The sequence below is a fragment of the Rattus norvegicus genome, chromosome 17, assembly GCF_021556685.1.
Source record: "Rattus norvegicus strain SHRSP/BbbUtx chromosome 17, alternate assembly SHRSP_T2T, whole genome shotgun sequence".
NCBI lineage: Eukaryota > Metazoa > Chordata > Mammalia > Rodentia > Muridae > Rattus > Rattus norvegicus.
The window spans coordinates 6,041,330-6,062,500 of NC_141550.1; the positions used below are offsets into that span (position 1 = coordinate 6,041,330).

At 47.7% G+C, this 21,171-nt stretch overlaps 1 long non-coding RNA gene across 1 annotated transcript in view; it reads right to left on the reverse strand.

Annotated features, from left to right (window-relative positions):
- Positions 1-20,393, reverse strand: part of LOC147999955 (uncharacterized) — a 39,016-nt gene extending 18,623 nt beyond the window's left edge. The window contains exons 1-2 of the long non-coding RNA XR_015641033.1: positions 20,134-20,393; positions 3,953-4,039 (exon numbers count right to left, since the gene is read on the reverse strand). This is a non-coding gene — a long non-coding RNA (uncharacterized LOC147999955). The remainder of the gene's footprint in view (positions 1-3,952; positions 4,040-20,133) is intronic.
- Positions 20,394-21,171: the final 778 nt, after the last annotated feature.

The following is a 21,171-nucleotide window of genomic DNA, read 5'->3' on the forward strand; positions in this document are numbered from 1 at the left end:
ATTGACAGGTGATGCGTCCACACAATACACAAGAGATTCTCTCTACAGTGGGTCATTTTAAAGCTTTTACTTAGGCAGGATCAGAACTCCGACATCTCGGCTGCAGGGTCAAAAACCCCTGTTCCCTTCTTCCATAGATACTGTCCTGTCCGGTCTCTTAGGCCTTTGTCAGTAGATATGCCACTAAAGATATGTCCAGGGACTGAAGGAAATCCCAAGATTGCTGTCTCCTTGAGTGCTTCTCCCTGTGTACTGAACCCACACACAGCTTTAGTACCCTCGACTTCTCTTTTGTCTCCCTTTTCCCTACCAGCAAGACCTCTCCTCAGAGCACTCCGCTGAAGCCCCTCTTCCCCACTGGGATTACTCTGCAGAACCTCTCTTCCAAAGAGTTAGGAATATAAACGAGTGTTTCCCTGTGCTCTTCCCTCCCTCAAGAACCACAAGCAGTAACATCTATTGTGAAAACCCTAGGAAGAGTTGCCAAACCTTTTTCCCGGTCTTCTAGCTGCTAGTGACAGAAAGTTTAACTTGCTACCCTGTCTTGGCCAGAAATGAGAGGCCTATGTGTTTTAATATGTTGGCCATCTTCATTGCTGTAGAAATAACTCACAGCTCTAAGCAGATATCACCAACAAGCATTCTGAAGTAAGCCCTGGTCCCAGGACGCAATGCTATACCACTGTCCAGCCTCCCACAAGCTCCCCGTACCTCCCTTTGATAAACAAGCCAAGCACACGACAGTTGATGCCCCTTCCAGCGAGAGTGTATTGTGAAGCTTCTACTCCCATTAGCTAATTGGATTAACGGGATGGACTACTTCAAGAATCAAATCAGCAGTTCCTTGGGAAGGGCAAGTTATTTTTGAAGCTCTCAGTTCATAAAAATCTCATTGACCCCCTCCTGCAATCTCTCCACAGTGCACTCCGAGGGCTGTACGATATCGGGCGAAGCCCAGGATAAGATAGGTCTGAGCCTGGAGGATGGTGGATGGCTGTGCGTGGCAGGGCAAGCAAGATCTCATAACCCAACTGACCCAGTTTCTGAGCTATGTACAGTGAGGACTGGTCATTTTGAGGCCCCTCTTGTCTGTGAAGTAGCCACAATACCACTGTCCTGCAAAACTGCTCAGGACACTAGATGAGATAATATATATGTTTGGAGCGGTGCAGAGATCTCCCCACAGCCCACTGACATTGATGCACGTAAGTCCTCTGAGAAATGGCAACGAATACATTAAGGTTTCGACGTCTTCCTCACCACACCGTCTCTACCTTCCTGCTGCTACTCATGTCCACTCTACATAGACAGGACCGTATGGTGGTGGGTAACTCCACACAGGAACGCGTGCCTGTCCCTTCCTTCAGAAGCAAACTTTCACTTTAGAACAAAAAAGAATCCTCCAGGAAGAATGGTCACAATGCCTCAAGAAGAGGGTGCGCGGGCCACCAAGATGGTTCCTTGGGTAAAAGATGCTTGCTACATAAGCTCAAAGACATGAGTCAAAAGTAAAGAGATCCAACATGACAAAAATTATCCCCCATCTCTCTCTCTCTCTCTCTCTCTCTCTCTCTCTCTCTCTCTCTCTCTCTCTCTGTGTGTGTGTGTGTGTGTGTGTGTAAGAGAGAGAGAGAGAGAGAGAGAGAGAGAGAAAGAGAGAGAGAGAGAGAGAGAGGAGGGAAGGGGAAGGGGGAGGGGGAGGGAGATTAATCCCCCAAATCCCCCAGGCCTCAAGAATAAGGCTTCAATGGGGAAGCCATTCCTATTGGGCCAGCCTGAAGAACATGTGAGAACTACTCCAGAGAACCCACCCAGGACCTCCCTATGCCGGATGAGGCGGAAGGAAAGAAATGCCTTCCTTTGTCAGCCCCTGAGGTGTAGGTAGAGTAGCCTGTGGCCTGGACTGAGATCACGGTCGGTTAAGGGAATGGAGAACGATCTGTGTTCAGCTGCGCCCTCCAGTGGCCACCGGCAACTGCGGCGCTGCCAACAACATTTATTTTTTTTTTCCCCTCTCTCACTAAAAATGAAAGCTCGGAATAATTCCGAAGAGAATACTAAACTGGAGAGAGGAGGCATGAGGAATGTTAAGTTTTTAAAACTCTTCTTTATGTTTAAAATGTTTCAAAAAGGTCACAGAACTCTAAAGAAAGGACCGATCCTTAAATGACCCTAAAGGCTGTCTGCTAGTCTCCTGAGAGGACGCCCGTGCTCCGGGTCAGTGCAGACACATTACACGCGTGAAGGCTAGCAGTCGGTCTCCGCGCACAGGCAACCAGTCGATAAAGTGGGATGGACTTAGTTAGGACCAGGTCCTCCAGGAAAGGGGGCTTGGCTTCTTAGCCAGCATGAAGTCCACTAAAACCTAAGCTGTGAAGGACAGACCACTCGTTTCTCCACTAGCTCGGAGCCAGCATCAACAACGACACCTAGCACATACCATTTAAATGAATTGAGGGAGGCAGAAAATGCACATAAATGTGTCACACCACTGTACCCCAATATACAGTCATACACCCTATAACCACATTTCAACGAAAACCCCCAGAATCATCAGCAGTTTCAGAAATTATAGCTGAAGAATGTGCAGCCGTAGGGACACTGCACTTTTTTTAAGACATCTTTTTTTAACAAATCTATTTCTTTTTTAAGATTTATTTTATTTTATTTATATGAGCACACTGTGGCTGTCTTCAGACACAGCAGAGGAGGGCATCAGATCCATTACAGATGGGTGTGAGCCACCATGTGGTTGCTGGGAATTGAACCGAGGACCTTTGGAAGAGCAGTCAGTGCTCTTAACCGCTGAGCCATCTCTCCAGCCTGGCTCTGCACTTTCTAATGGAAAGCACTTTTGAACTTCATTCTAGAAGGAGCCTACTGCACGCTGCTGCTGATTGGCTTGTTCCTATCTGACCTTCAATCTAGACGTCACCCAAATGATGGGCTTCGTGTTTGTGAACCTTTCCCAGCACCCACCCTACAGCCCGCGTCCTTCTGCAACTTCAGGGTTGTATCTGACGCCCTCTTCTGGCGGCCACGGATACTGCATGCATGAGCTACAGATTGAAGCAGGTAAAACATTCACACACCTTAAAATGAAAATAAATACTTTCTTTTTTCTTTTTTTTTTCTTTTTTTCTCTTTTTTTTTTTTTTTTTTTTTAGGAGCTGGGGACCGAACCCAGGGCCTTGTGCTTGCTAGGCAAGCGCTCTACCACTGAGCTAAATCCCCAACCCCTAATACTTTCTAAAAATAGGGAATGTGTTCGCCTTTACCTTTGTTTGTTCTGAGTGTGTATGTGCACACATACACGTGCGTGTGAGTGCGTGTGTGGATGACGTGGCATATATGTGGAGGTCCGAGGACAACCTTCAGGGTCAGTGCTTTTTATTCTGTCATGTGAGTGAGTCTCAGTGATACAATCCAGGTCATCCCGCCTGGTGGCAATCTCACCAGTCCAATAACTCCGTTTCTAATGCTCTCTTAAATTGTGTGCCGTGTCAGCAAGTAGAGCTGGCATGAGCCCATTAGGAAGAAAATGGGGCTGTTCACAAATATGCCCCATCTGCTGGAGCATCCGTGAGCAGCCCACAGCATGGACAGAAAGGGAAGGGGGGCTGCAGAGACAGTCAGTGGAATGGGGTAACTGGGTCCACACGAGCTCCTTCCTGCTTTTCATCGCTGGAGAACCCTGGACTAAGTTCCCTAACCCCAGAGAGCTAATGAGCATCTAGTCTCAATCTGCCACCTCCCTAGGGGACCACAGCAGGGTCTGAGGAAATGGTAGTATTTTTAACCACCATTGTCTTGTCTGTTACTGGAAACCGTAACTAAGTATCCTTCAGGGCCCTCCAGCTAAAGATCTGTAAGGGTTTCTATTCTTCTGCTTCAAAGGCTTGGTATTTGTTTCGTGCTTTTTTTTTTTTAAGAAGGAGGAAGAGAAACCAACCTGTCTCCAGACGTTTAAATGCCCAAACCCACCAGGAAACTTCTGCAGCTGCACGCATTGGGAGAAAGCAGGAAATGACATCAAAGTCTAGACGTAGAACAAAACATAAAAAGACATCTTTGAGGCAAGCCGGGAGGAATGTGAGCACGGGCCATAATTGAAAGGTGACAAGCCTCTGTTCCCAGTCTCCAGTCTGCTGGGTACCACAGTAGAGTCTAAGGAAACCACACACACACCATTCTTACCCTGCCCAGGACTGTGGAGACACGAGCTTAGAGATCTCCAAGCTCCGAAGGGTGGAGTAACCTTTATCAGAAATGCTTGGAACCAGAGTGCTTTAAATTCAGGCTTTTCCCCTTTCTTTCTGAGTTTAGAATGTTTGCATATACATATGAGTGTCTTGGGAATGGGGCTCAAGGGCCCACAAAATTCATTTAAATTTTATATATACAGATACGCATCACCTAAAGATGACTGCATACACTTTCGTCTCCTTCTGAAACATGTTCTTCTCACTGTGTATCTCTGGCTGGTCTGGAATTCACAGAGTTCCTCCTGCCTCTGCCTCCAGAGTGTTGGAATTAAAGGTGTGCACTACCACTCCTGCCTAAGTGGCTGGTCTTGTCTCTGAGACTAGATAACCACATACCCTTGTCATTGATAAATTCACACTTGAGAACCACGCAATGAATGAATGAATGAATGAATGAAACCTCATTAACATTTTAAGTAGGCTTATCATTTGTGACTGTATTCATAACTGTCCTTGAAGACCTACCTGCAACAGACCCGTACTTCACTCAGGTGGCTATGATCAACCCCCCAACTGTCCACAGTGCAAGTTACTTGCTTGGGCTCTGGGGCCTCATGTCTTTCCTGGGCGTGCTGGCCCTCGATACAATTTGTTCTTTCTCTCCTGGGCTCTCACATAGTATGCAGTCCCCAAGAGCCCAGCTTCTCCCTCCCACTCTTGACTACAACAAAGGAAAAAGACAAGGAGGAACCAGAAGGTATCTGTTACAGCCATTATTTTCCACTCAGGGTCTTATTTTGCATCTTCGCCTAATATCCATAAATTGAAACTTAAGGGATGGTCAAAAAAAGGGGGGGGGGCTGGGGATTTAGCTCAGTGGTAGAGCGCTTACCTAGGAAGCGCAAGGCCCTGGGTTCGGTCCCCAGCTCCGAAAAAAAGAACCAAAAAAAAAAAAAAAAGAAAGAAAAAAGAAAAAGAAAAAAAGAAAAAAAAAATTCCCAGGAGTTTCCTTAAGGTTGGGCCGGGACCGTGCATCAAGCAAAGTGAAACACTGCCACCAAGTGGTCTTTTCAAGTCATCACAGGCTGGACTTCTGTTCTCGAGGCTGCCTCCTCCCGGTACAGATAGAATTTGAAAGATTGGTTGGGATAACAAAGCCCTTCCCTTCTTTTTCCCAAAAGCATGTTATCTATATTAGTAGACATATTCCCAGGGCCTGGGGGGAATATCTCAATTAGTTAAGTGCTCAACTTGTAAACATTAATAACTCATTCCATTCCTAAACCCTTGTGTTTTGCTTTTTGTTTTGTTTTGTGTTGTGTTGTTTTGTTTTACAAAGTGAGGTATGGTATTGTGGATCCCAACTCTGGGGAGGGAGAGACAGGAAGCTCCCTGGGACTCAATAGCCAGCCAGCCTGGCATATGAGAGGCTCAACCTGGACAGTGAGAGACTCAATGGCGGATGGCTCCTTGGAGAATAAGACCCAAGGTTATCCTCCACACACAAGTACACACCATATGCACCTTCGTATGCACATAGAAAACAGAGGTGAAAGGGATAGGGAGAGAGTGGGAGAGAAGGGAGGGATAGGGAGGGAGAAGAGGAGGGAGTAGGGGAGAAAGAGAGAGATCCACATGGTAGAGAACACTTTGTTCCCAGGTGGCTGCTGTACCTGCTGCGGATGCTTAACTCAGGGCCTGCATCAGCTCTTTAGCCCCATGCCTGTGCTCTCCCCAGCATGCCTTCCTGTTCCTAGTCTTAAAGGGCTCTGCTCCCAAGTGCTCAGAGTTCTGTGTCACCTCAGCACTCACCACAATCCCCATTCAGCCACAGCCAAGGTCTGAGGCTGAGTTCTGAACACCAGCAAGGTCCTCTGGTTTAAAAAGCCCTGGACACTAGCCCGTGGGGTGAGAGACATCACTGAAGTGGCTTCGACTGTTCAAAAGACATGGATGTCCCTACCATGGAGACGTCTCTGTGCCTTGCTGTGAGACCCCACTTTACACACGCTATTAATTCCATCTGCAAACCCAGAAGCAGGATGGCCCTGACCCTTGCCGTTCACATAAGCAACAAATCTGTGGGCAACGCACACAAGCCCCGACGGATAAGTAACTCGTTCTTAGAAGTTGAAAAAGGAGCCTCCTTATAAATTTACAGAGCAGCAAAGTGGGGACATATGAGTGCATGGGTCTATAAAACATATATAAAGAAATCCAGGCCCAAGAACTCACAAAACAACCAGACGGCAATGAGTATAGTGCCCACACCAAGAGGGGGACCTAACCTGTGATAGGGACAGTCTTCGCTGGCCTGTCGTCTGACTCTGTGCTGTGTGCATCACAGGCACAGAACTCCCACCCACCCCGGGGACCGCAGGTCTGCCCAGTCCTCACCCTCACTGGTGGTGTGACCTACCCACATTCCATCCATCATCTGGCCCCACCGTCCATGTAGCCATCCACCTGTACCCTATCCTGCCTTTTATCCATACGGCATCTACAGTGGTCCTGTACCACACACTCCTAAGTTCAGCTCTGACCCCGAAGTCTAACCTGGAAGGCAGACCCTCTAATTCCTGCAGCCTCCCTCTGCATCCTGAGCAGCCTTCTGGTCACCTCCACTTGTCCTCTTCAGGACTCCTTGAGCTCCCGTGTGTCCTCTGACTCTTTGTGGCCACTCTAATTGGGTAGGTGGATGGATAGATAGATAGATAGATAGATAGATAGATAGATAGACAGACAGACAGACTGACAGACAGAGGACAGATAGACTTACTGTGAGCTGTACAATTTGTGACCTAAGAGCTAGTATGAGTAAGATCAGAATAAGAGAAGCCGGGTTTGCCTCAGCAGCTATCAAGGGAAACCAGGACAGCATGGGACACCTCAGCCAACAGAGTGAGCAGAGCTGTGAATTTATCGTAAACTCTGACATCACGGAGAGACGCAAGCGTGCCTGTTTCTGACATAGCCGGCTCGCAACACCTACCAAGTGAGAAATTCAGGGTGCTGCATCCTAAGAAAACCGTCAAATGGGCACAATGAACACAAACTTGCAATGGCAGCCAAGAGAGCTAACGGGAGGTCCTGTGGAGACCTCACTCTTAGGTTTAACCCAACTGCGAAGTGTGTTGTGGGTAATGATTACACTGCCGTAACAATGTAAATGCCAACAGACACGGGATCTGCATTGCGCCTGAACCGTATTGATCACATGTGCACATGTATGCAGTGTGCACGTTACATGGCTGTGTCGGCAAGCCACCCGCACCTTCACAATTCTCTTAGCCCTATTGTAACTTGAATATTATCAGGCAAAATATTTAAGTTTCTGCTTCGTGAAGAAAGTGGCTGTTTTTTCCTTAATGGTAGGCAGGACGAATCAGGTACACACTGCAGGTTTTAACCCTTATATCAAACATGGACCAAGTTGAGCTCCTTCAAGGAACTATGGTTTCCAGTTTTCTGTTTGTTTGTTTTTGTTTTTGTCTTTAGTTATATGAGTACCCTGTAGCTGTCTTCAGACCCACCAGAAGAGGGCTTTGGATCCCATCACAGATGGTCATGAGCCACCATGTGGTTGCTGGAAATTGAGCTCAGGACCACTGGAAGAGCAGTCAGTGCTCTTAACCACTGAGCCATCTCTCCAGCTTCCTACGGTATCATTTTCAATGGCATGAACATAGATGGTTTTGGTGTTTGACTTTAAGGAGTCAATGAAATAACTATGTTTAAGAAATATGAAAATGGAAAGGCCAGGGTGTTTGGGGGGGCCGTTGGGGGGTGGGTCAGGGTGTGTAGGGAGCAGATGTAGGGTCAGGGTGTGTAGGAGGGATGTGGGGCCAGGGTGTATAGGGGGGATGTGGGGCCAGGTGGGGGAGTGTAGGGTCAAGGTGTGTACCGGGGGGAATGTAAGGTCAGGGTGTTAATGGGGGGGATGTAGGGTCAGGGTGTGGGGGGGGGGATGTAGGGTCGGGGGAAGATGTAGGGTCAGGGTGTATACCAGGAGGGATGTGGGTCAGGGTTTGTTGGGGAGGGGGGGTAGGGTCAGGGTGTATAACAGGAGGGATATGGGTCAGGGTATGGGGGGTGGGGTCAGGGTGAGGGGGGATGTAGGGTGAGGGTGTGTACCAGGAGGGATGTGGGGTCAGGAAATATTGGAATGGCATATGAAAGATAAAGCCCTAACATGAACCCTTCACACACACATACACACACACACACACACACACACACACACACACACACACACACAAGATGTGGAAACTGAGGCCCAGGACAACCGAATTGCTGGCCATTCCGTTCTCCATTTTCTGAAATACTGGCTGAGAGCCTGAAATCTGAGTCTCTGCTCTTACCCAGAACCTTCCAAGCTTTGACATTCCCGAGCATCACCCAAATATCAGAGTTTCGGTTCCCTTTCCTCACCAGCAAAAGGATGAGGCTGGACAGAGAATACCCATGATGCACCGGTTTCCCAGGAGCCCCTCCCATGTGCTCAACCCTCCGTGTTAACTATGAATCAGACCCACCGATCTGCAAAACAGAAACTAGCCGCGTCCTCCCAGCAGAGACTTCTCCGCCCATCACATCGATAGCTCCCGCAGTTAAGCAATTTCCTTCCCACACCTTGCCTGACCTTAGGCTAATTTTCTACCAGCAAGACCATGCAGCAGCGAGGTCAAAACTCGTCACAGCTAGCTGAAGTGTCTTTCCCCGGCAATCTGCATCCGGGAATGCGTGCGCCTTCACCCACCCCTAAGCCACAGAATCAGGTAGAAAGAACCTGAGTTCATCCTGAAGATTATCACCGCTCCCACCAGAAGCGCCAGAAAAGCTACTGTGAACCTTTGTGCACAGCCCACAAATGCACCTGAAGACGCCCCGGCCCTCCTCTGTCCTCACTCAAGCCTGTCTTTTCCATCCCCAGAGAATTAGAGGAAGCTGAGCCCACGCCTAAGCAACTCTAGATGGGATACGGGATAAACCCTACGAGGTAAAGGGTGCTAGAGTATCCTAGCAGCTTCCTGCCTTGGCCTGCATAAATTCCCACCCCTGGCACAGCGGGTTTAAATTCTCAGCGTTTAAAAGGCCCCCTCCAGGCTTCTAACCTCCAGTTCACCCATTTCCATCTCCCCCCACCCCGGACCGTGGCCCTTCTCCCCGTTTCTAACCCTTATCCTACCTTGCTCCCAGCTTCCTCTGTTAAAGAAAACTTCACTCAAGAGCCAGGGAGACAGCCCTGTACGTAAAAGTTTGGCATTCTGAGAGTACAATCTGTAATCCTGGCACTTGGGGCACAAGAGAAGAGGAGGTGGGATGGTCCACCAGCAAGCTCACCTAGGGCACACACAGAAACAACAGAGACCCCTGCCTCCAACGAGGCAAAAGACAAGGACCAACTCTCAAAGGTTGTCCTCTGGTCTCCACAAGTACAACATGCTACTCACATGACCATAATAACACACTATACACACATGGACACACACATACTATATACATACATCACACACAGACACACAAACACACATACAGACACACACATCATACACATACACACATGGACACACACACTATATACACGGACACCATACACACATGGACACACACACACTATATACATACATCATACACACACACACACAGACACACACCATACACATACACACATGGACACACACACACACTATATACACAGACACCATACACACATGGGCACACACACTATATATACACCATACACACACACACACACACACCCAGACACACGCCATACACATACACACATGGACACACACACACTATATACATACACCATACACACACACACACACACAGACACACACCATACACATACACACATGGACACACACACACTATATACACGGACACCATACACACATGGACACACACACTATATACATACACCATACACACACACACACACACACAGACACACACATCATACACATACACACATGGACACACACACTATATACACGGACACCATACACACATTGACACACACACTATATACATACACCATACACACACACACACAGACACACACCATACACATACACACATGGACACACACACTATATACACGGACACCATACACACATGGACACACACTATATATATACACCATACACACACACACAGACATACACCATACACATACACACATGCACACACACACACACACACACACATACACACACACACAAGACCGTTGAGAACTGGCCTGAATTCTCCTTCCCTGAGAACTAGCTTTCATGGTACCAAAGGAGAGAGATAACCAACCTCATCCATGATTGCCCGTGAGCCACATCAATGACCAGCGTGGCACAATAGCCCTAAAGGGGTGCAGCAGTTGCACACACATCCTGGTGTATCTTGGTGCTCTCGAATTGGACGTAAGATCCACTTAACAAGAGGAATAGCATGCCTGGTACTGGAAACCTAGTAATTAATCCATGCTAGTAAAATCATGGTTACTGGAGGAGAATCTACAATCACTAATTCTCTAAACCAGCACAATCCCTGACAACAATCTATACACGTTTATTCTGGTATGCACAGACAAGTGTGGATGTCTCCCTTCGTTAAGGAAACAACTCTTTGCAACAGACAGACCAGGACAGAAAGCCACAACCAATCAAAATGCAGAATTGTGGAGCCCAGTCCCAATAGATCCATCTACAAGACGCTCCAGCACCCAAGGCTCGGGCAACACTGCAGAAGAGGAGGGAGGAAGACTGTGAGAGCCAGAGGATCAGGGGGTTTGCTGTGAGGCTGTGTCTAGAGGATCAGGGGGTTTGCTGTGAGGCTGTGTCTCCCCCAACACCAGAAGCTGCACCTGTAACGCCTCATCAACATGGCTGCCCAAACGTGAGCTGAGCAAGGAGGGCTCCGACGAACACGCCAACATGGAGGGGGAGCCTGGAGGCCTCAATCCCACACAAAGGACTGCAGGCAACTGAGGAACGCTGGGAGCGGGACAGATGCTCCTCCCTGGGGAAGAGCAGGCCTCCTGTTTGTTCAGTGCTAAATGTCAGCCCTGAAGACACACACATGTAACATTGTATGGACTTTGTAGGTTATATCTAGAAATATATACGTACATACATATGTGTATGTATGTGTGTATGTGTATATATGTGCATGTATATGTATGTGTATGTATGTATATGTACATACATGGAGGCATACAATTACAGTGGATGAAACAGAAGAGGCCATGATTTTGAAGGAGTGTAGGGAGGGGTGTTTGGGAGAGTCTGGAAGGATGAAAGGGAAGGGGAAATATGTAATTTAATTATGACTCAAAAATTAAAAAAAAACACCTGCATGTCAGGATTTATCACAGATAGACAGACAGACAGACAGACAGACAGAGATTGAGCCACGGGAGAAATCTCAGCAGACCTCTGAGTTGCATAGCTCACAGCAGGGGAGCCTCAGAGCAGGGAAGAAACTGAACTTGACCCTGGTTCCAGGCATTTGCTGACCGCTGCTGACCTCTGCTCTATACAAAAGGCACTTCTGCCCCCTCGAATCTGTGAATCCCAGGACCCCCTTTCTAATGCACACATCTAAAATGCATCCAGAAGAACTCTGTCTTCCAAACTGTACAGGGGCCAACAAGGCTGGAGTTGTCAAGGGCCTTCCCTCCCCGATTCCTGGGAGGTACCTTCCCCACAGCCCCCTACAGAGCATGCTCTGTTCTGCATGCTCTGACTCTCCTCATCCGGAAGCAGTATTATTATCGGAAGGCTCTGGATCAGAACCCTACACTTCAGAGTGTCTACTCGTCTGCAATCATAAACCCATGTTCCCATTAGAGAGAACCTACGCCCCAAGCCTGGGCCGTGTCCCTCGAGTTGCCACAGCGCTTAGAAGCCATCTATGTTCTGTGGTTTGCAGAGCATCTCCCTACCAGCCTGCTCAACCCTCCCCCACGACAAAGCTGCAGGCAGTTTACACCCCTGCCAGGTTAGATTTAACCTGAATCCATAACACCACCGAGTCCCTGGTGAGCTGATAGGGAAGCCCCAAGATTGGCATCTTTCTGAGGGAAACAGAAAGACTGGGAAGGCTGAGTGTGTGGGAGGGAAAGGGAGTGCGGTGTAGCAGAGAAGCCAGAATTCGGGCACCTGATCAGATGCCTGGGGCCCTTATCTCTTCCCGGTTGTAAACCTGCAATTTTCTAGGGATCTCCGCAGTCCATTTTAGGGAAAGGATACACAACTAAATTTCTTGAGCAGCCTTAGTGGCATCTGGTTTTAGCCTGTGAGATTGCAATCCCATCCAAGGTGTCTCCAGTCAACCTGTAATACCAATTATCAAGAAGGAAACAGGGCTGGAGAGATGACTCGACGGTTAAGAGCCCTGATTGCTCTTCCAGAGGCCCTGAGTTCAATTCCCAGCAACCACATGGTGGCTCACAACCATCTGTAATGAGATCTGATGCCCTCTTCTGGTGTGTCTGAAGACAGCTACAGTGTACTCACATACATGAGTAAATAAATCTAAAAAAGAAAAAAAAAAGATACTGTGTGTCAAAGGACAATGATATTAACCCAGAGTCTAGACACCAAGAGCTTAAGCCACTCAGCAAATCCCTTCAGAGGAGTGTAGACACAGACATCTCACCCTCAGATGGGGTCTCCCAGCTCAGACCAAGAGAACCCTTGTGACTAGCAGGATGAAGTTGAGGAGTGAACTGTCTATGGTTTCTGGAAGATACCACCAACATTCTTCTCCACTTCCCTCCAGGTCCCTCCAGGGCCCTGAGAATTCTGTGGTCTCAGAATTCAGGTAATAATCCTGGCCTGGGGGCTTTAAATGACTGCTTTCACTTTCTTATACCACTTACACATCGTTCTGCATTAATGTCACCTTCGGGAGCAGCTCCAGGGCTGTCCCGTCATCTTACAGATAAAGAACGCTTAGCTAAAACACGAGTGCCTTGTCCAGTGGTCACACTAATGGGCGTTGGTGCACACCGGGGCGAACACGCTCCGTCCTCCATGGCTAGGGAGATCACACCGACAGAACAATGTGGTATTCTCTCAGGCTCCCAAGGAAGGACTTCACCTTCTGAGAATCATTTTATAATATCTCCCAGAAGTCTCCTGCCCACAGTGTTCCTTTGTCCTGTGTTCAAGGAAGACCTCACGTGGGGGTCACTTCACCTGGAAAGTTACTGACTTTTTTCTTTTTTCCTCCTTCCCCACCCCATGAAATTGGTTAAATGCTTTTCAAGAGTATGCTATTTTTATTTTATGTGTGTGGGTGTTCTCCTGGGTGTACATCATGCACAAGGTGTGTACAGCGCCCAAGGAGGCCAAAAGAGGGGTCTTGGATGCCCTGGAACTGAAATTACAGATGGTGGTGAGCCACCATGTGCATGCTAGGAATTGAACCAAGACCCTCGGGAGGAGCAGCCAGCGCCCTTCAGCACTGCGCCTCCTCCAGAGCCCTGAGTCACTGAACTCTTAATCTTAAAAATTAATCCCTACAAATACCATTAGGATACAAGCAACTTCACGCATTTTATAAACAGGAAAACTGAGATCTGAAAGGTGATTGCTACAGCAGGCTGTGGGTTCAAATCCAGATTTGCCTGCATCCTGAGCTCAGACCATGCACACTGCACTGGTGGGTGCCCTCCGTTACTTACACATCCACCACCAGTCTCTCTGTGCCATTGTCCCCCCCTACCAAGGGCAGGACGGTCCTTCTCCCAGAGCCTCCTGGGATTCCTGTCTCCTGGCTCTACATTCTTCCCCATCTTCCCCACCCTTCACCGGCTGTATTGTACGCGAGCAGGCACAAGCATGATCACCTTCACCGTCACGTGCGGAGGGAGCCTTACAGGAATTCTGTCATCAGATCGCTTAGTGGCTGCTGAGGATGTGCTTGGCTCGGGTCAGAACAACAGGCTTTTGTCAGCAAGCACAGCTCTGGGTACCAGGAAAGACTCAGAACGAGGCAACAAGGAAGTGGCAAAGCGACTTAGCCTCTGTTCTCAAGTTACCAGGAATTCAAAAGTGAGTTAGCATTGGCAACCACACAATGAGTTTGGGTACAGCAGTGGTGAGCACTCCTCAAGCTGCCAGACCCTGTGATGTCACTGACACCTGCCAGGGAAACAGGCAGTACCAACCAGCCCATTGGGACCAACTCACCCCCTAAGGAAGGAAGTCCATCGCTCCAAGGCACAGGTGTGTAACCACCTCACACAATACACACTCACACTCATACACAAGCACTCAACACTCACGTGCACACACTTACACACACTAGCATATACCACACACACTCCTCAAACTCTCACACACTCACATACACACACTAACACATACACCACACACACAACTCATACATGCTCTCACACACTCACATATTCACATACTCACACATATTCACACACTCACATATTCACACACTCACACATATTCACACACTCACAAACACACATATTATATACTCACACACCCTAACACACCACAAATGCTCACACACTCACACACACTAACACATCACACATTTACACACTAGCACACACCACCCACACTCACATACCTCACATTCACACATACTCACATACTCAGATACACACACATCACATACACTCATACAACTCACACTGTCACACACATACCACACATACTTGTATACATACATACACACCACACATACTCACACACACTTAGTCGTCACACACACACATTCTCACATACATACATACACACCACACACACTCAGTCGTCACACACACATTCTCACATACATCACACATATACACACTCACTCACATACATTCTCACACACACCACACACTCATACACATACTCACACACTCACACACTTACATAAACACATACCACACATACTCACATACACTCAAACACTCACACATACACCACACACACACACACACACACACACACAAGCTCAAACACTCACTTGTACACACACATACTCACACACACCCACTCTTAAACACACAGGCCTTCATCACTCACTCTCAAAGACCTGCTTATTCAATCAACGTACTTCATGTATCTCCGTGTACCACATCTATCAATAAAATATAAAAATATGAATGAAAAGAAAAATTATTTTGAGTGGGCAAATACGAAAACTAAACAGGCATGCAGGGATGTTGGAATTATCAAACACTGCCATGAAAACCGGGGATGACCCTGAAGATTATACTCTACTCCACGGTGAGCTGGGAAAGGGAATCTGTGTCCCTGATCGATCAGTCTTGGGAGTGTGCATTCAATAAATTACCCCCGTCTGACTGAGACTGGTGTTTGTGTGTTTTGTGGGGGCGACTCCTGGACCCATTAGATGGCCCGCCTGCCATCTAATGTAAGAAAGTTGCTTTCAAAATAAAAAAACAGGGGCTCAGAGGGCAAGAACACAGCTGCTCTTGCAGAGGACCTGGCTTTGATTGGTTCTTATCACCCACATGGTGGCCCACCATTCATAACTCCAGCTCCAGGGGATCTGGTACCCTATTCTATCCTCCAAGGGGACTGTGTACACATGCCGTAGACATTTAAAATCTACATTAATTGATTAAAAATAAAATAAATATAATTTGAAATGAAAATTATAATAGAAAGAGTTAGGGTCCAGGAGTCACCCCCACAAACCACACAAACACCAATCTCAGTCAGACGGGGGTAATTTATTGAATACACACTCCCAAGACTGATCGATCAGGGACACAGACCAGACTCAAGAGCTGGGACCTGTGACCAAGAACATTGACCCGGGTAGTGAGCTCATACGCAGATAAGGGGGAGGCGCTGCAGGGTGTCTGTCTTTTCCCAAGTTTCTTTAGTAGTTTGGACATAACGGTTCAAGCTAATGTCTATCTTGCTTGGTTCTGAGTGAAGGCCACAGCTGGGGGATTTCCAAGAAGAGCAATCTCAGACTGCGATAACAATGTCTCTGAGCACAACAGGATAAAACATGGGAGGAAACTGGGATTTTAAAGAATTGGTCTTTTTTTGTTTGGTTGGTTGGTTTTTTTTTTTTTTCTATTCTTTTTTTCGGAGCTGGGGATCGAACCCAGGGCCTTGCGCTTGCTAGGCAAGTGCTCTACCACTGAGCCAAATCCCCAACCCCAAGAATTGTTTTTAATCCACTGGTTCTCGTGTGTGTGTGTATGAGTGTGTGTGTGTGTGTGTGTGTATGTGTGAGTGTGTGTGTGTATGTGTGTGTGTGGTATGTGTGTGTATGTGTGTATGTGTGTGCGGTGTGTGTGTGTGTATGTGTGTGTATGTGCGGTATGTGTGTGTAGTGTATGTGTGGTGTGTGTGTAGTGTGTGTGTGAGTGTGTGTGTGAGTGGGTATGTGTGTGAGTGTGTGTGTGTGAGTGGGTATGTGTGTGAGTGTGTGTGTGTATGTGTGGTATGTGTGTGTATGTGTGTGAGGTGTGTGTGAGTGTGTGTGTATGTATGTGTGTGTGAGTGTGTGTTTGTGTTTGTGTGGTGTGTGTGTAGTGTATAGGTGGTATGTGTGTAGTGTGTGTGAGTGTGTGTGTGTGTGTGTGGTGTCCATATATCTAAAAGCATGTGCTTTTTCCCACTTTGAACTTTTGCTAATTACTAGATACATAAGTATCTAGTATGTTGTTTATCACATTGACACAAAAACAGGTTTTGCCGATTACATTTGATGTGTGGCAGAGACAGCCATACAGTAGTGAGAGGTGTTTATGAGGTGACATGGGTACACACAATACACCCGTGGAGAGCATATGTTTGAGTTTGGGGTTTGGGTTTTGCTTGTTGGTTTTCTGAGGACGTTTCTTATAATTATTTTTTTTATTTTTGTTGATTGAAATCTTGTTTTGCTTTGGTTGGCTTTGTGTGTTTTAAGACATTCTCACTATGTAGCCCTGACTGACCGGGAACTTGCTATATAGACCAGGCTAGCTTCAAACTTGTGCTAATACCACCATCCTGGCTTGGTATCACATATTTGTAAACTATTTCATTCGTGTGTGTGTGTGTGTGTGTGTGTGTGTGTGTCTGTGTCTGTGTGTGTCTGTGTGTGTGTCTGTATGTGTGTATATGTATGTACGTGGATGTATATGTATGTATGTGTGTATATGTATGTATGTGCATGCATGTGTGTTGGCCTTCGTACTGGAGGCTTTCCATAGATCTCTGGCCTGGCCAGGTGCGAGGGTTCAGACAGGGGAGAGAGAACTCCAGCAGGGAGGGGGAGGGGAAGGGAGTCGCCTCTGCAGCTGCTCCACCTCTGTCTCTGCTGCTGCCACTTCAGTTGCTCCAAGATGTTGGCTGGGCTGAGCCAGCAGGAAGCTGGCTAGCCAGCCAGGGGTGCAGGGGAGTGTCTGGCAGTGATTTCAGGAAAGTGATCTCTTCCATAAGTGGCAGTGTTCCAGCCCTTGTGACAGAAGCTCTCAGACAACAGAGTAGTTCCCCAAATACCTTTAATCCCTCTGGATAGGATTCTTATTTTGGGGTGGGTCAGGGTCTGACAGCGGGTACTTCCTACTGGCTTGGTCTGAGAGCTTGGGGACACCTTATCTATGTGTAGGAGGGCGTGGTCCTGCTTCTACATGACAGATGGTCACAAGCCTCTCTATAGGGGTGGTGGGAGGGGCTGTAGCTATGTGAGAGGGGCCTGGCCTCTTGGGAGTTTAGGGAAATGCCTACCATCCCTTAGGGTCACTGGGGTTTCAACCTTATCTCGACCAGGAACCAGGATACTTTGCACAGCCCACAGCCCCACATATGTGTGTATATGCATATGTGTATGTATGTATGTATGTATGTATATGTGTTATGTGTATATGTATGCATTTATATGTGTGTATGTGCATGTGTATATATATGTGTGTATATATGTATGTGCTTGTATGTATGTGTATATTTGCGAATGTATGTGTATATGTATGTATATGTGTGTATGTATATTAATGTGTGTTTGTATGTATACGTGTATGTGTGTATGTATATGTGTGTGTGTGTGTGTGTGTACTTTGATCATTTTCACCTCAACTCTTATCTCCCCATCTCCCTGTAAAATCCTTATTCTCCTTCAATGTTTGTTTTTTAGTGACTCATTGACCCTTGTATTGTTGATTAGAGTATGGCAATTTACCAGAAGCTTAACCTGGTGTCACATGTTTTAAATTCCTAATTACATTTGAAGGTTGATTTTTCTTTGTAACCTTACACATGTTTTGTTAGCACTGAAGAACATCACTGTGAAAAGGCTTCCCCAGACTGCCACGGAATGCACAGCATAAAAACAGAGCCTCCCTTGACTTAAAGTTTAAGAAGCCCTGAGTTTTTTCTCAGCTCTGCCTGAGCACTGCTCTCTCATTAGACTCGGTTTGATGATCTGAGAGCCCAGGTCATCAGTATGAACGCTGTCTTGGCGTCAACATTATGAAAGCAACCCGGTGTCTTCTGTAACCTGCCTCCTCCAATCTCTTCCTCACACAGCGTCTGTCGCTAAAGCCCTAGCGGAAGGGCCAAATTCTCCTTAGTCCACCTTCACTCAGTGTCCTTAGGAAGGAGCACACAGAATTTTAGAATTCAGGTCACTCCCAGAAAGGCCACCCCAAATCTTCTAAGTGAAGTAAGCCTAGGATAGCTAGGATGCACCCCACTAGCAAACTTTCAAACCAGAAATCCCCTTCATAGCTAGAACACCCTGGTTTCCGGTTTTGGTTTTTGGTTTCTCCTGGTGATGAATACTCGTACATTCGTGTTGCCTGTTCTTCTCTTACTATCCTAGGACAGAACAAACCTGACAAGATCCACAGAGTGAGATGTCAGGAGATCCTCTAAAGTGGGCAGGAGGAACAGCGTGGTGCACTTCTTCAATTCCAGTGACAGCAAGATGGGAGGCAGAGACAAGTGGCACCCGGAACCTGCAGGCCTGCTAGCCTGGCCTATGCAGCAAAGTTCCGGGACAGTGAGAGATTTTTATCTCAAACAAAAAGCAGCAGGAGCCTGAGGTGAACGATGTCAGAGCTCGCCCTCTGTTAGTGCAGTGCGCATGCGCACCCATGAACGCACAGAATTACAGCTAAGCAGGATGGTAAATGCCTACAGTCCCCGCACAACCCTCAGAGACGTGAAGGCAGATGGACCCAGATACAACAGTAAGGTTGAGGGCAGTTTGGATTAGATTATGTGTCAAAAAAAAACTTAATAAATCCTAATTTCCAATAGGGCACACAACTGTAGCCAGGCAGCTCTTAGATACTGGCTCCGCCTCCTCAGGGGAGGCCTCACTCCTCCTCCTCACTGCTGCAGGATCGATGCGAATACTTCCGGTCTGTTTTGTAGCTTTGATTTACCTTCTGAAATACGTATCTAAGTTCCTCAGCCCCTTTTATAATTTCTGGCTGTTGTTTATATCCTATTTCAGAGGCTAGACTGTAACCTTCCCCTCCATCACATCCAGTCCCCTGGACCAGGGATTGAGATGTGTCCATGCAGGTGCGAAAGCTGGGTTGGGGAGCAGCCTTCAGCGGGATGGGAGAGGCAAATGGCGCCTCCGGGTGTTGGGGGTGCCGACAGGGGTCTTCTCTCTGCTCTCCTACCTTGGGCTTGGCAGCTCAATTCGGTCCTCCCTGCTGCCTGTCAGATCACAGACCTCGGCTTGGTGAGCTGTCACTGTGGCTTGCAGACGTGGGCAGTACTCCTCCTCTTATGGTGGCTTTCAGGAAGTAACTGATGCCCAAGGCAACCAAAGAGGAGTTGGAAAAGCCCAAGTCTGTAAGGTAGACAGCCCTGGCTTGGGTTATCCGCTACCACAGGTTTAAGCAATAGAAACCAAGATGTGGTTTAACTTATTTTCCGGGGATTGAACGCAAGCATCCGTAGGCAAACATTTTAACCATGAACTTCACCTGCAGCTGTGGGGTTTAACTTCTGAGCCTCCAGGCTTCTTCTCCGGGCTCGGTGATGCGTGGTTGCTCTGCGATTGGCTGAGTGTGGGGCCCGTAGTAGTAGACAACACTGCCCGTCTGTACTCTCTGGCCAGAGCCATATCCTAATCTCCGGTCTCTACTTCCAGACGCCTCCTCCACCTTGCTGCAAAGAACTTAGGGTTTTTAGCCTCCTTTAGGAACAGCCACGCCCTGGCGAGATCAAAGAAGAAAGGGGCAGGGCTGGGGAGTCTGATTTCAGGATTCACTTCCTGAAACTAAGTGGAGGGAGAGGCTTGGGGAACTCCAGCCGAGCGGTATAGGTGACACACATCACCTGAGCTCATTCTGGGTCTCTCACCCAAGACTCAGCTCTGACGTTTTCATGACCTAATTCTTGGGTGGAGACACGTCAGTGCAGCCATTCTGTACACAGCAGACAGACCAGAGCCTTTTCTTCTTCGGGCTATGAGATCAACTTAAGAGTTTCTCCACATTCGTGAAGCAGTTTTGAGCAACTGAATTAAAGTCTGGGCTAGAGCATGTATCCTGACTGGTCCTGTTTGATGGTTCAGGCAGGGTTCAGTCTCTCAGAACCCTTACTTCTCAGGGGACAGAAACTATGCCCGGAATTCACCAGGCCCAGGCAGGGTTCTACCTCCGGTGTCACAAGCAAAACAAGCAAGGAGGCCCTCCCTGACCATTAGAAACACCTGCTGTGCCCAGGACAGTTGAGGTTCAGAGTTCATCAGTGTGGGCCTTCACGGGGCCCACAGTCTAGCAAGGGAGACCAGAAAACCAACCAAATAGGTACAGCGTTCCTTCTCCTCCTCCCTCCTCAGAAGGGCAACCATCAAATCACCTTACGCATGATTTCCAGACGCCAGGAGCACAGGCACTCTGGGTAACCTTCCTGACCCTATGTATGTACACGAGTGTGTGCAGGTGTGTGTAGATGTGTACGTGTGTGTATACCCTTTCTTCCCCGATGTCATACCTTTCAGGTCCTGTCCACCTTTG